General features: G+C 44.3%; 1 protein-coding gene across 2 annotated transcripts in view; it reads right to left on the reverse strand.

Annotated features, from left to right (window-relative positions):
* Positions 1-10,785, reverse strand: part of LOC147883402 (uncharacterized) — a 31,400-nt gene extending 20,615 nt beyond the window's left edge. The window contains exons 1-2 of one of the 2 annotated variants that reach the window (XM_087399965.1): positions 10,450-10,785; positions 10,274-10,368 (exon numbers count right to left, since the gene is read on the reverse strand). The gene's annotated coding sequence lies outside the window, so the exon portion shown is untranslated. Of the gene's footprint in view, positions 1-9,871; positions 10,033-10,273 lie in introns of both variants that reach the window. The other variant, XM_087399964.1, reaches the window with a different exon arrangement.
* Between the last annotated feature and the right edge of the window lie 558 nt (positions 10,786-11,343).

The raw sequence follows: 11,343 nt of genomic DNA on the forward strand, positions 1-11,343 counted from the left end.
CTGGCAGGAGGCCGTTGTGCACGGGTGCTCCTCCTAACAAAATGTTCCGAATTAGGCTGCTGTCCAGCCTGTTCTTCATGCATGACGGGTGGCTGTACCACCATATCTGGCTGTTCTACAGCCCCATCTGCTGGCATATCCAGTGGTGCATCATTGGCAAAGTTATCTGGCTGATTTTCAGCCTGTATACCCTCTTGAACAAGGTGATCTGCAGCAGCCTGCTGCTGCATATAAATGGGCATTCTTTGTTGTCCAACATCATCATAAATAACCCTCCTGTATTCCACAGGTTGCACGGGTTCCTTGTGTACACTATCCTCTTTAAAGATGACATCATTGCTGCGTATAATCTTCCGTTTAACGGGATCCCATAACCTATACCCCATTTCACCTTCGTCACCATAACCCATAAAGATGCATCTGATAGACTTTGGATCCAGTTTGGTGCGTAGTTCTTTGCGTACATGAGCAAAGCACTCGCAGCCAAATACACATAAGTGCTTATATGAAGGTGGCTTGCCAAACCACACCTCCTCTGGCACTTTTAACTCCAAAGCCTTGTTTGGCGACCTGTTAATAATGTGAACTGCTGTTTGCACGGCTTCTACCCAAAAGCCATGGGGTAATGCAGCATAAGACAACATACATCGAACCTTCTCCTGAATAGTTCGATTCATCCGCTCACTTGCACCATTTTGAGATGCATTATGAGGGGCTGTGAGTTCCTGTTTGATGCCCTTAGCTTCGCAAAACTGCACAAAAGCATGTGACACATACTCACCCCCATTATCGGATCTGAGGCATTTCAGCCTACGACCTGTCCGATTCTCAACCTGAGCGACACACTTCTTGAAAGCATCTAAGGCATCGCTCTTATGCTTCAAGAAATAGACCCACACTTTGCGTGTGGCATCATCAATGAAAGTAATAAAATATTTTGCACCCCCTAGTGATAATTGTGGCATCTCACACAAATCAGTGTGCACTAGATCAAGTGGTGCTCTATTCTGGGGAGTTCTCCTCTTATGAGGAGTCACAGAATGCTTGCCAAATATACAATGATCACAAGTAGGCAAATCTGAAAAAGAAAGAGGCGGCAGATAACCCAAACGTGACAGTTCTTGCATTCCTTTAACAGACATGTGTCCCAACCGGCTATGCCACAATGAAACCTTTGGCAGCTCGGTTATGGCAACAACATGATTACCCACACTGGAAACATAAAGAGGGTACAAGGTATCACTCTTAAAACCCTCAGCCACTACAGTCTGGCCATCAGTAATCACCCATTTGGAATCCCCAAATGTGGTGTGGTAACCACTGTCATCCAATAAGCCAGTGCTAATCAGATTTTTCTTGATTCGCGGCACATGGCGGACACCATCAAGCATGAATATGCGTCCATCAGGAAATACTATCTGTATACTGCCAATCCCTGCAATCTGACATGCATAGTTGTTCCCAAGATGAACTCCATAAGTACCTGTGTAGGAAGTAAACCACTCCCTATGAGGAGTAACATGAAAAGAGGCACCTGAATCCAAGAGCCAAGTGTGCATGTCGTGACCATCAATAACCAAGGCATGTGCTATTACAGCAGAAGAGCATAAAACATCATGTATGTCACTGTCACTGTCCTCTGCTGCAACATTCATTGCATCCAAGTCATCTGCCTTGGCCTTGCCTTTGCCTTTGCTTGCATTTCCTGCATCCTTTGTTTCAGCCTTCTTGGCTTTCTGATCCCGTATGAACTTGAAGCACTTAGACTTCACATGTCCCTTCTTGCCACAATAAAAGCATTCAATTTCCTTTTTACCACGGGACTGACTTCGGGATTTGGACTTACTAGCAGATCTCCCCTTCTGCTGAGTCCTGCCTCTATCCTGTACCTGCAAAGCATTTGAAGACTTGCTGCCCGCATTATTCTTCCTGCTCATCTCCTCCATGAGGAGAGAGCTCTCTACATCAGCATATATAAGAGTGACATTTGAATTAGACAGGGTGGTCTTGAAAGTGTCCCAACTCTCAGGGAGGGTACACAACAAGAAAGTAGCCTTGAACTCCTCATCAAGATTCAACCCCTGTGCAATCAGCTGTGTAAAGATGGCATTGAACTCACTCAAGTGTGAGGTCATAGCTGTACCTTCCTTCATGCGAAGATCAACCAGCTTCTTCAGCCAATAAACCTTACTGGCTGAGCTCTTTTGGGCATACAATTCTTCTAGCCTTTGCCATAGACCATAAGAGGTCTTTTCAGCCTGAACATTGAACACAAGAGTGTCTGAAATAGTGAGCATGATAGCTGCCCTTGCGGACAAATCAAGCTCTTCCCAGTCATCAGCTGCCATGTCAGATGGCTTGACACCCTTCACCCTTATGGGCTTAGCAATCTTTTTTAACAGAAGTACATTCAAGCACTGTTCTGCCCATAATGCATAGTTGTGTGCTCCTTCCAGTTTCTTTATGTTCAGAATTGAAGAATCACTTCCCCCTGATGCCATATCAGATAAGGAAAGTACCTGACTCCCTGGAAGTAAAAAAGGACTGAATAAAAAATTCTGATTTCTCAGAAAAAACCTGCTCTATTCAAGAGCCAGAAGCACTCTCAATGGTGATGTTTTTTACTGAGATAGGAGATACAGATATTGAGGCCATTACCCGTGAGGACGAGCCTACCATTGGTGATGCTGATTTCGATGAGCACATGAGTAGCACAACTAGTAGTGGGTTGAATGTATTTGTAGATCTAAACACTTGTTTGGAATATTTTGAAGTAGATAGTTTGGCAAGGGTTGATCTCATTGAGGATGAGATTGAACCGTAGCCCATCATTGATATTGGTAAAACTATTTTACATATTGTCTCATTCTCCTCACCTCACTTAATTCTTGTATATGTGGGCTTACAAAAAAGCATTGATGTTTTTGTTAAAATTATGTGACTGCAGCAAAACAGTAAATGACCCTGCAAATACTGTACCTTCTGACACACTGTACCGTGCTCAAAGAGGCATAAAAACAGTAATTTCAGACTGCTGCAGCTGCTCAACAAGTGCTTAACAGTGCATAATCATCTAACAAAGCACAAACACTGCTGTAAACCCTGATGTACTGACTGTACTGATCACTTCTCCCACCTCAGATGAGGTATTGCACTGGGTTAATATGCATAAACCACTTGGCAAACACCAAAAAAAAATGACACTTTAGCCTGTCACACAACCTGCAACAGAAAATGGGATAAATCCCAAGCAATCACCCTTATACCAAGGGGAGAAAATGCATCTGAAGATCTCTGTCGGTAACCCAAGTGCTATCAAACAAAGTCTGGGCAAAAGCCCCTTGATCTGACACCTGAATCAAGTGGAGAACACCTCAACACTGAGGTAGCACGCAATATGAAAATCTCTCTGACAAAATCATCCACCAATGTAATGCATATACTGCCCTGTGTAGAAATGACATACACAGATCCCAACGTACAAACACTCAATGAGGAACCTTTTGAGCACTGTCAACGATGGACAGTTAGGGACCGAGTAAACTCGATGCGCCCTGGCCAAGCGTGGCTCAACTGAGGTTCTCTGAGTGTGGCACAAGAAATGTGACCTGCAAGAAAATGTCACCTCGACACTGCGGAAATCAAGACAAATGTGTGCTCTCTAGCACCACACTGCCTCAAGGCAAACAATGCATCACCTTCCGGGCAAAAGCCCTATGATCTGCTCACCTGTGAACTGAGATTCAAACCCAGTAAAAGCATATGTCCTCTTGCAAAATCAAGGCATTACCTTCCCAGAACAAAATAGCTGTGCAATCAACCACACACTGTGGTTCTCTTCACCTCAAGCACGAGATGAATGAAAGTACTTGCTGTACTGTCAAGATAACACAGTTTTGTGAACTGAAAAATGACCCTGAATCAAGAGGAATGAAGAGCAGAATGCGCTTTCACCTCTCTTTCTTCCCCAAACAAAAAAACAATCTGCGCCTGCTGTACTTCCTGTACCTGCGCAGTGTACGGAATCCCAGAAAAGGGAAAAAAAATTTTGCCCTGTTGTAGTTTCCTGCAGGTACGGCGGTGTCGTCCGTCGACTGTACAGCAGTCCGTACGACTGTACGGCAGTCCGTACGACAGGCGTCCGTATGACGGCCGAGAGCTGCTATGCAGCTGTAGCAGCTGCTATGCAGCTGCTGGTGTGACGCAGCGCCGCCCTGCTGCTGTCAGCAGCTGCTGTACAGCCCGCGACCCGCGCCACAGCCCGTGCCCGCGCCCGAGCTGCTCCCGTGCCCACGCCACAACCCGCACCCGCGCCCGAGCTGCTCCCGTGCCCACGCTCGATGCCCGCGCTTGCGCCCTGATCAGATCCGTGCCGCTCGAAGTCCGTCCGTACGGCGCTGGCTAGGTAGAGGTCGAGGGATAAGGTGGCTGGTCAAGGGTAGAAGGGAAACCTTGCTCTGATACCAGTTGAAAGGGCCTCAAGGGGGAAAATGAGAGCAAGAGGGTGAGAGTGAGAGAGAGAGAGAGGACTCAAGGTGTGCGGGTGTAAAGTGATGATGAGCCACACCACAAACTCATTTGTTTTTATTAGGATTAGGTTTACCCTATGACTGTCTTAAGACACTCATAGGTGTCCTATCTTTAATGAAGGGTTGGCAATGTGCCTTTACCCCAACACCCTACATTGTCAATGTGGACAGCATCAAGGTCTCAATATTGGTCGGTATTGCCTCTTAAGTCTTTGGGTCTGCAATACGTGTGCACAGTGTACTCTTCGCGTGTTCCGTGCTCTCTCGAAGAGTGTTATTTGTATCTCTCAGTTCTCCAAGTATAAAGCAAATTCTCCCCTGATTGGGAGAAGGAGCCCTCAGTGGGTATAGGGACCCAAACGGTTGTCGACTCCATACTCTCTCTACCCTTATCACCTTTCTCTCTCTATGGTGCATAACGCTAATTCCTCACTAAAGGTTTAAAGAAGGTCTTGCTGTGATTACACGATCAAGTTACCGTTGCATGTTACAATGTTGCTCCAGCACAAATAGATGTTGGTCGCTATGCAAGCTAGCATGAGCACAGCTTCCCCACCAGGTTTGACATCAGCAAATATATACCTAGATGAATCCAGGAACATTCCCAAACTCATCCTCTAAAAACACAACGTAGTGCAGTTTCAATCTCACGATAGTCACTCATAAGATTGAAAACCTATAAACTCCATCACGCATAGTACTATGACATCCCCACTGACGTCATCAGCGCCCAACAGTGGGTGTAGACCATAGTATAAATATGGTCTGACACATACACATCCACACATACTTGAGCTTATACAAAGTCTTTGTACTAACTTTCTTTCGGCACTCCGAAGGTGAGGGGCAGACTCAGCCATGACGAAGGCTAGCACTAAAGGAGAAGGCTAATCAAAAAGTAGTCCAAAAACTCTTCATTCAAGCTACAATTGCTTGTGAAGTCTAAACGATTTCATTTTAGTCTCTCCCAAATGAGCATCTAAATCTAGCTGATAGGGCTGACATCAGCAAAGGTTACTCACCTGGTCCACGCCAAACTTCACAAAATATGACGGTAAGTGCGACCACTCAGCTATTTTGCAATTTGTGCACCCAGTTTGTTGCTCACTTCCATTAGCACACGAAGACAAAGTCCACCTAGCCGCCCATCATCTGACCAAGGGGGTTACCTAGTGGCATCATTGGTCTAATAGTTATACTGACCCGACCACGCATCTCACGAGTTTCAAATGGGATATTTTTGTGTTTGACCCTCGAAGCTCGATTTCTACCGCCTCAATACCTATTGAATCCAGAAGACAAGTTTTCTCGTCTAGCCCAGAATGGTCTGCCAGTGCTAACCTACAACAATAAGGTTATTACCCTAGGCGTGTTCGAGACCAATAAGCTGAAGCAGTTCATTAGGGGTTGGACTCCCACATTTGCTTCCATGTCTGGAACTTTGACCCGCTCACCTACGAGGGACCCTAGCTTAAAATCAAGAAATGATGTTGAACTGGGGAGCCTAAGCAGGTCCAACCAAGAGCCAAAGCCCCGCTCAGCAATCTTCTACCCTAGTGAATAAAGGCCCTCACTAAAAGGACAATAGCTTCCAAAAGCAAGACAACCAGCATTCAACTGGTCAAAGGAAGGAGTCTAAGCCCAAGATGACTCCGGATGAAAAAGCTAACACGGACATCACAGAGGTTACTTACAGCCCTACGAACAGAAGCGGTACCACGTGGAGCATCAATAATTCCATTGCTACCATTGCAAGGCATGGAAAGAAAGACTGCCCAAAGTGGTTGGCCAAAAAGGCTACAAAAGCGCCAACTTCTTCCATCACCACTACTTTGGCTCTCCCACCCCTGCCTACCTCAGGTACAAATGTAGTTCTACTTGCTTTGAACGTCGTTCCATTGGACTGCCTCAAGTACAAGCGCAGTTCTACCTACTTTGAACGCGCTATTTCACTGGCCAAAATGCGGAATGATGTGTATAGTTATGTGTAGCGATGTCAAATCTGCCAAAAAGTAAAAGTGTCCCATCAGAAGGGCGCAGGATTGCTTCAGCCCTCAGTTCTCCAAGTATATACCTAGATGAATCCAGGAACATTTCCAAACTCATCCTCTAAAAACACAATATAGTGCAATTTCAATCTCACGATAGTCACTCATAAGATTGAAAATCATAAACTCCATCACGCATAATCACGCATAGCAAGGACTAGCTACTATGACATCCCCACTGACATCATCAGCGCCCAACAGTGGGTGTAGACCATAGTATAAAAATATGCTCTCACACATACAAATCCACACACCCACACATACTTGAGCATCCATTTATACAAAGTCTTCGTACTGAGTTTCTGTCGGCACTCCAGAGGTGAAGGGCAGTTCTCCAAGTATAAAGCAAAGTCTTTCCTATTTAGGGAAGGGAATCCTCAATGGATACATCATACAGTATCGTCTACATTTCTCTAACACTAAAACTATATCTTTCTCTCTTCCTCTCTCTGGTGCATACGCATACGCCTCGCAATACGGTTTAAAGAACGTCTCACTGTAATTCCACGATCATTAACCATTGCATGTTACATTCTGAGTGCCCTTGCCCGCAGGTGTTAAGGGCCACTGCCGTAGGGCCTTGGCACTTGTTTGGACATGCTTGGGCTTGCTCCCATTCGACCTCATTTCTTCATTTCAAGGATCATCGCTTGCTCATAGGTAAGCGGGTCAAAAGTTCATGCTGGAAATATGATGTTGGAATCCAAACCTATAATAAAATGCTTCAACTTGTTGTCTTTAGACACTCCCAACTATTGTGCCAACGTGATGACCCTGTTACTGTAGAACAATAAAGGCCAACCATTTATGGGATAGATGTGAAACCTCATCCTCCAAGGTAAGCATATACTGGGGAGGTCTACGAGATCTGAATGTTGCCACGATGTACACGCCTCTCCAATGAGATGAGAGGTTGCGAGGTAGACTTTATCTTGCTCCTCCTAGATTCGTGCAAGAGGAAAATGTGCAAAGAACTGATGGATGAACTATAAAATAGATGAGTGATCACACTTAACGTCGTACTTTGTGAAGTTCGGAGTGGATCATGTGAGTGGAGTTGACTTTAGCTGGTGCAGAGGCTAGTGGTGTGGAAACTGTCACACTCAAGCTTGAAAGGACTTGCTGAAACAGGACTGGAAACACCTCAAATTGTTGTTGTCCAGATTGTGCCCCTTGCTCCATGGAGAGACTGCCCTAGTTTCAGAGTATATGGAAGCGATCGCGTCTAGCAAGAGGGTTGTTAATGTGTCTTTGTCCCCTCATTCGCATTCAATTTTGGACCTTCTTACCTGTCTCTTTAGCCTCTAGATGAGGTCGGTCAAACTGCTTGGTTTGGTCGATCGACCTTGGGTGACCCAGCTGGCCTAGGCCAGGGTGCTTGGATTGTCCCAATGGCAACCCTAAGGCAAGTCAATTTTGCCCTAATTCTAACTCTAACTAACTAAACTAGGCTGAACCTAGCCAACCTAGACAGTTCTCCAGTAGGTACAAGAGTGTTGCCACTAACCCTAAGGTTCAAAGACTGACCAACGTAGCTCACTCATCCTTGGACTCAAGCTCACAACGGGGCCACAGCATATGACAAATCACCTATCAAAGGGTTCTACTATTGTACATTATGCACTAGATGATGAGTTCAATGTGTCACAATCCACCCTAGTCCTTGTCCCAAAGCATTGGTATAATTTTCCAAAGACAAAGCTACATACCACATATTACTAGAGGAGTTTACAAAACTTGTTAAACTCGTGCATGCTTTGTGAATGGATTAAAGGTATGTGGCCTACAACTTGTTCTCCCACGTACCAATTCTGTGATGTTCTTCCATGTAACACGTGTGGTCTTCCCTACAAAAATTTGTTTCAAGATTATGGACAAATAATTGCATGACTTGTCCATTTACAGGACATCGATCCTAGCTTTTGAGCAGGTTGGTTTTACTTTGCGTGTAAGATAGTAGATAGCTTGGATGTGTTTACCTTGTACATAACATAGACGTTTATCATAGGACACTCATTCTCTTCCTAAGATTCCTGGGTATTCACTGTCGGTTATCAAATAGCCATGGCTGTGTTTACTTTGTCATGTTCTCTTACTAGGATTCTCGAGTATTCAGTATAGGGATACTGAAGACATAAAGATGGACATATGTTGGCTCAACACTAATGTTGTAAATTCTTGACATCTTCAAGGTAACTACATCAAACTTGTTATGAAGATAGAAATTTTTAAAATTATCTTGTCGCTAGGAGCTAAAAACATACACAAACTGGCGCTTCACATATGTGCTGGCATCTGACATAGCATGCTCAAATTGTTGGATCTCTGTTATAGCAAATTGAAATACAAGTTTGACTACTAAACATATATTGAAATGAAAACTATGCAATTGAGCCCACATGCACCTGCACCATGATACCTAGATCCAAACCCGATCAAGCAATAGTATCTATATAAAGTAGCACCCTTGTAGGCTGATTGGTATGGGTTCTTGAGAGAGGCTGAGGCCTCAGTTCAAGAAGGATAGTATCGAAGTAAACTACTCCATGTACATCACATACATCACCAAATCATGGAGACCCAAACACAACTCATTGGACAAGCCTCCATAACTAGCTCTCACAATAGTCATCCCATTCTAATAATTATGCGATCTCCAATGGAAATGGCATGACAATGGTAGTGGTCGTGGTGATTTCATCTCACAGAACAAATCGCTCTCGACCAAACTTTGGATTATAATGCAATTGAGCTTCAAGATCACTGTAAGGATATAATGTTTCCATGTAAGGAAAATAAGAAAGATTCTTCGAAGGACAAGAACTCTTCACATAGTAAGAGTAAGGAAAATAAAAAATGATACTACTGTGGTCAGTGTAGGAAGAAGAAAGTTGATGTCGTCATCCAAGAAGGAAAGGGTCAAGATTATAGTCAGCTAATCTAGTAGTGTAGGAGGAGGTAGTTGTTCAATTCTGCATTTGACTCCATTTGTAGTTATTGCTATTAGTCAATCATTACAAGGATGTCTATCCAACTCCCCAGGTATATTGAAAATTTAATTGGCAGGTATACTGAAAATTTAATGCCGATTAGCTGCCATATTCATGAGAAGCATCTTATGACACGTTGAGCACGCTTTCCCTAAACCACATCTGTGGAATTGGATTTTTCTAAAATCTTTGTGAGCCGCAAAGCAAATATAAGCAAAGTTTGCTAAAATATGACATGATAAGGCAAAGATCTGCTTGCTAACTTCGTATTGCCTGAGCTGAATCATCTATGTGTGTTACTTACGTGTAGAACCAATAAAAAGTCCCTTTCCACTCCCTCAATGAGAGGCTGAAAAGGGAAGTCTAGCAATAGTTAGTGCTGCGCTAATAAGGGGATAAGCTCTTCGTCAGAGACTGACAGATATCCAAAGCATCGGCAATCCTCGCACCCAGTCGATGGTTGCACTGCATTACAGCATTGACTCGAATTAACGACTACTGTTCCACAAAACTATCCAAGAAAAGATGCTATCAGTGGCTGTGACTCTAATATATATCTATATATATGATTCAACGCACGCGTTGATGACAAGTGGTCTTCTCCTCGCCAGGAGCACACAGGAGTACGGTACAGAAATTGAAGGTTAGAAAGGAGATAATTATTACGCTGCCAGGACAAAAGGAGAAGCACTACCAGCAACCATACCTAAAAGAGCTCGACTCCGGTACTACAAGCAGGGCTTTTCTGATCTAAGATCCGCAGAGCCCTCTCCAGGTACTTGTTCGAAAGGGAAGCAGATTCTGCCGTCAAGATCGTCAAGTCAAGAGAGCAACATGGAAAAAGGGATTCCTCAAAGCATGCTAATCTGGACGAGGCCTTACTGCAACAAGGAAAGGCAGCGACTAGGGGCAGGGGGGTGGAAGGCTGCTGAGCTTGATGGTCTCAAGAAGAGCAATCCCTGAGGCTACGGCAGCCGTAATGACAGCGATGGGAGGCTGAAAGCTGCAGGCACAGATTGATTACAAGCTTTTGAGGAGCTTGATAGAATTCGTTTAATTCAATGGAGGCGGTAAATTCAATGCAAAAGGAACTTCATCAGCAACCTCGGTTTTATTCCAGGTATTTCTTGCTTGTCTACCTTGTTTATGAGTTGCGGAGAAAAGAACCCAAAGGAACTTCATCTTGCAACCTCACTATCGAAGTCTCTCTCTTTTTAGAAAATAAAATGTAAATATGCCGGATTTTATTTCAGAAAAAAGAGGGCGGGCAGTCCCAAAGAGACCCTTTACAACAAGATGAATTTCATTCGTGTGGCCTACCCAAAGAGAAGAAGAATTAGGAGAGAGAGAGAGAGAGAGAGACAGGGCAGGCCTAAGAAGACGGAGCCATTGAATGCATGCATTGAAAGCCCCTTGCAAGAGCTGCAATGGTGCATACGTGGACCGATCACCTTAAAATAAAAGGAAATGTCTTTTAAAATACCTATTTTTCCTTTCTTATCACACATCTTCACTGAGGCCTTCCAATGGGCAAGCCAAAAATGTGGCCAAAAGTAGGCGTTGGGCCCTAGGCCTGTGCTATGATAGCCTTCTTACAACCCTACTAGAGGAGGTAGCCAATATCCCTGATATTCTCACTAACAAGAGAGTGTGAGCCTTCTATAATCTTAAGTGCATCCAACAGGACAGATTTAGCATGGGCCCTCTACCTCTGGGGCTTGGGTTATCTCATAGTATCGAAGTCTATGGCCATGCTAATTGCCTATGCTAAATCTA

Source organism: Dipteris shenzhenensis, chromosome 28 (genome assembly GCF_047967505.1).
Source record: "Dipteris shenzhenensis isolate YYH24624 ecotype China chromosome 28, Dip_SZ_1.0, whole genome shotgun sequence".
NCBI classification, from domain to species: domain Eukaryota; kingdom Viridiplantae; phylum Streptophyta; class Polypodiopsida; order Gleicheniales; family Dipteridaceae; genus Dipteris; species Dipteris shenzhenensis.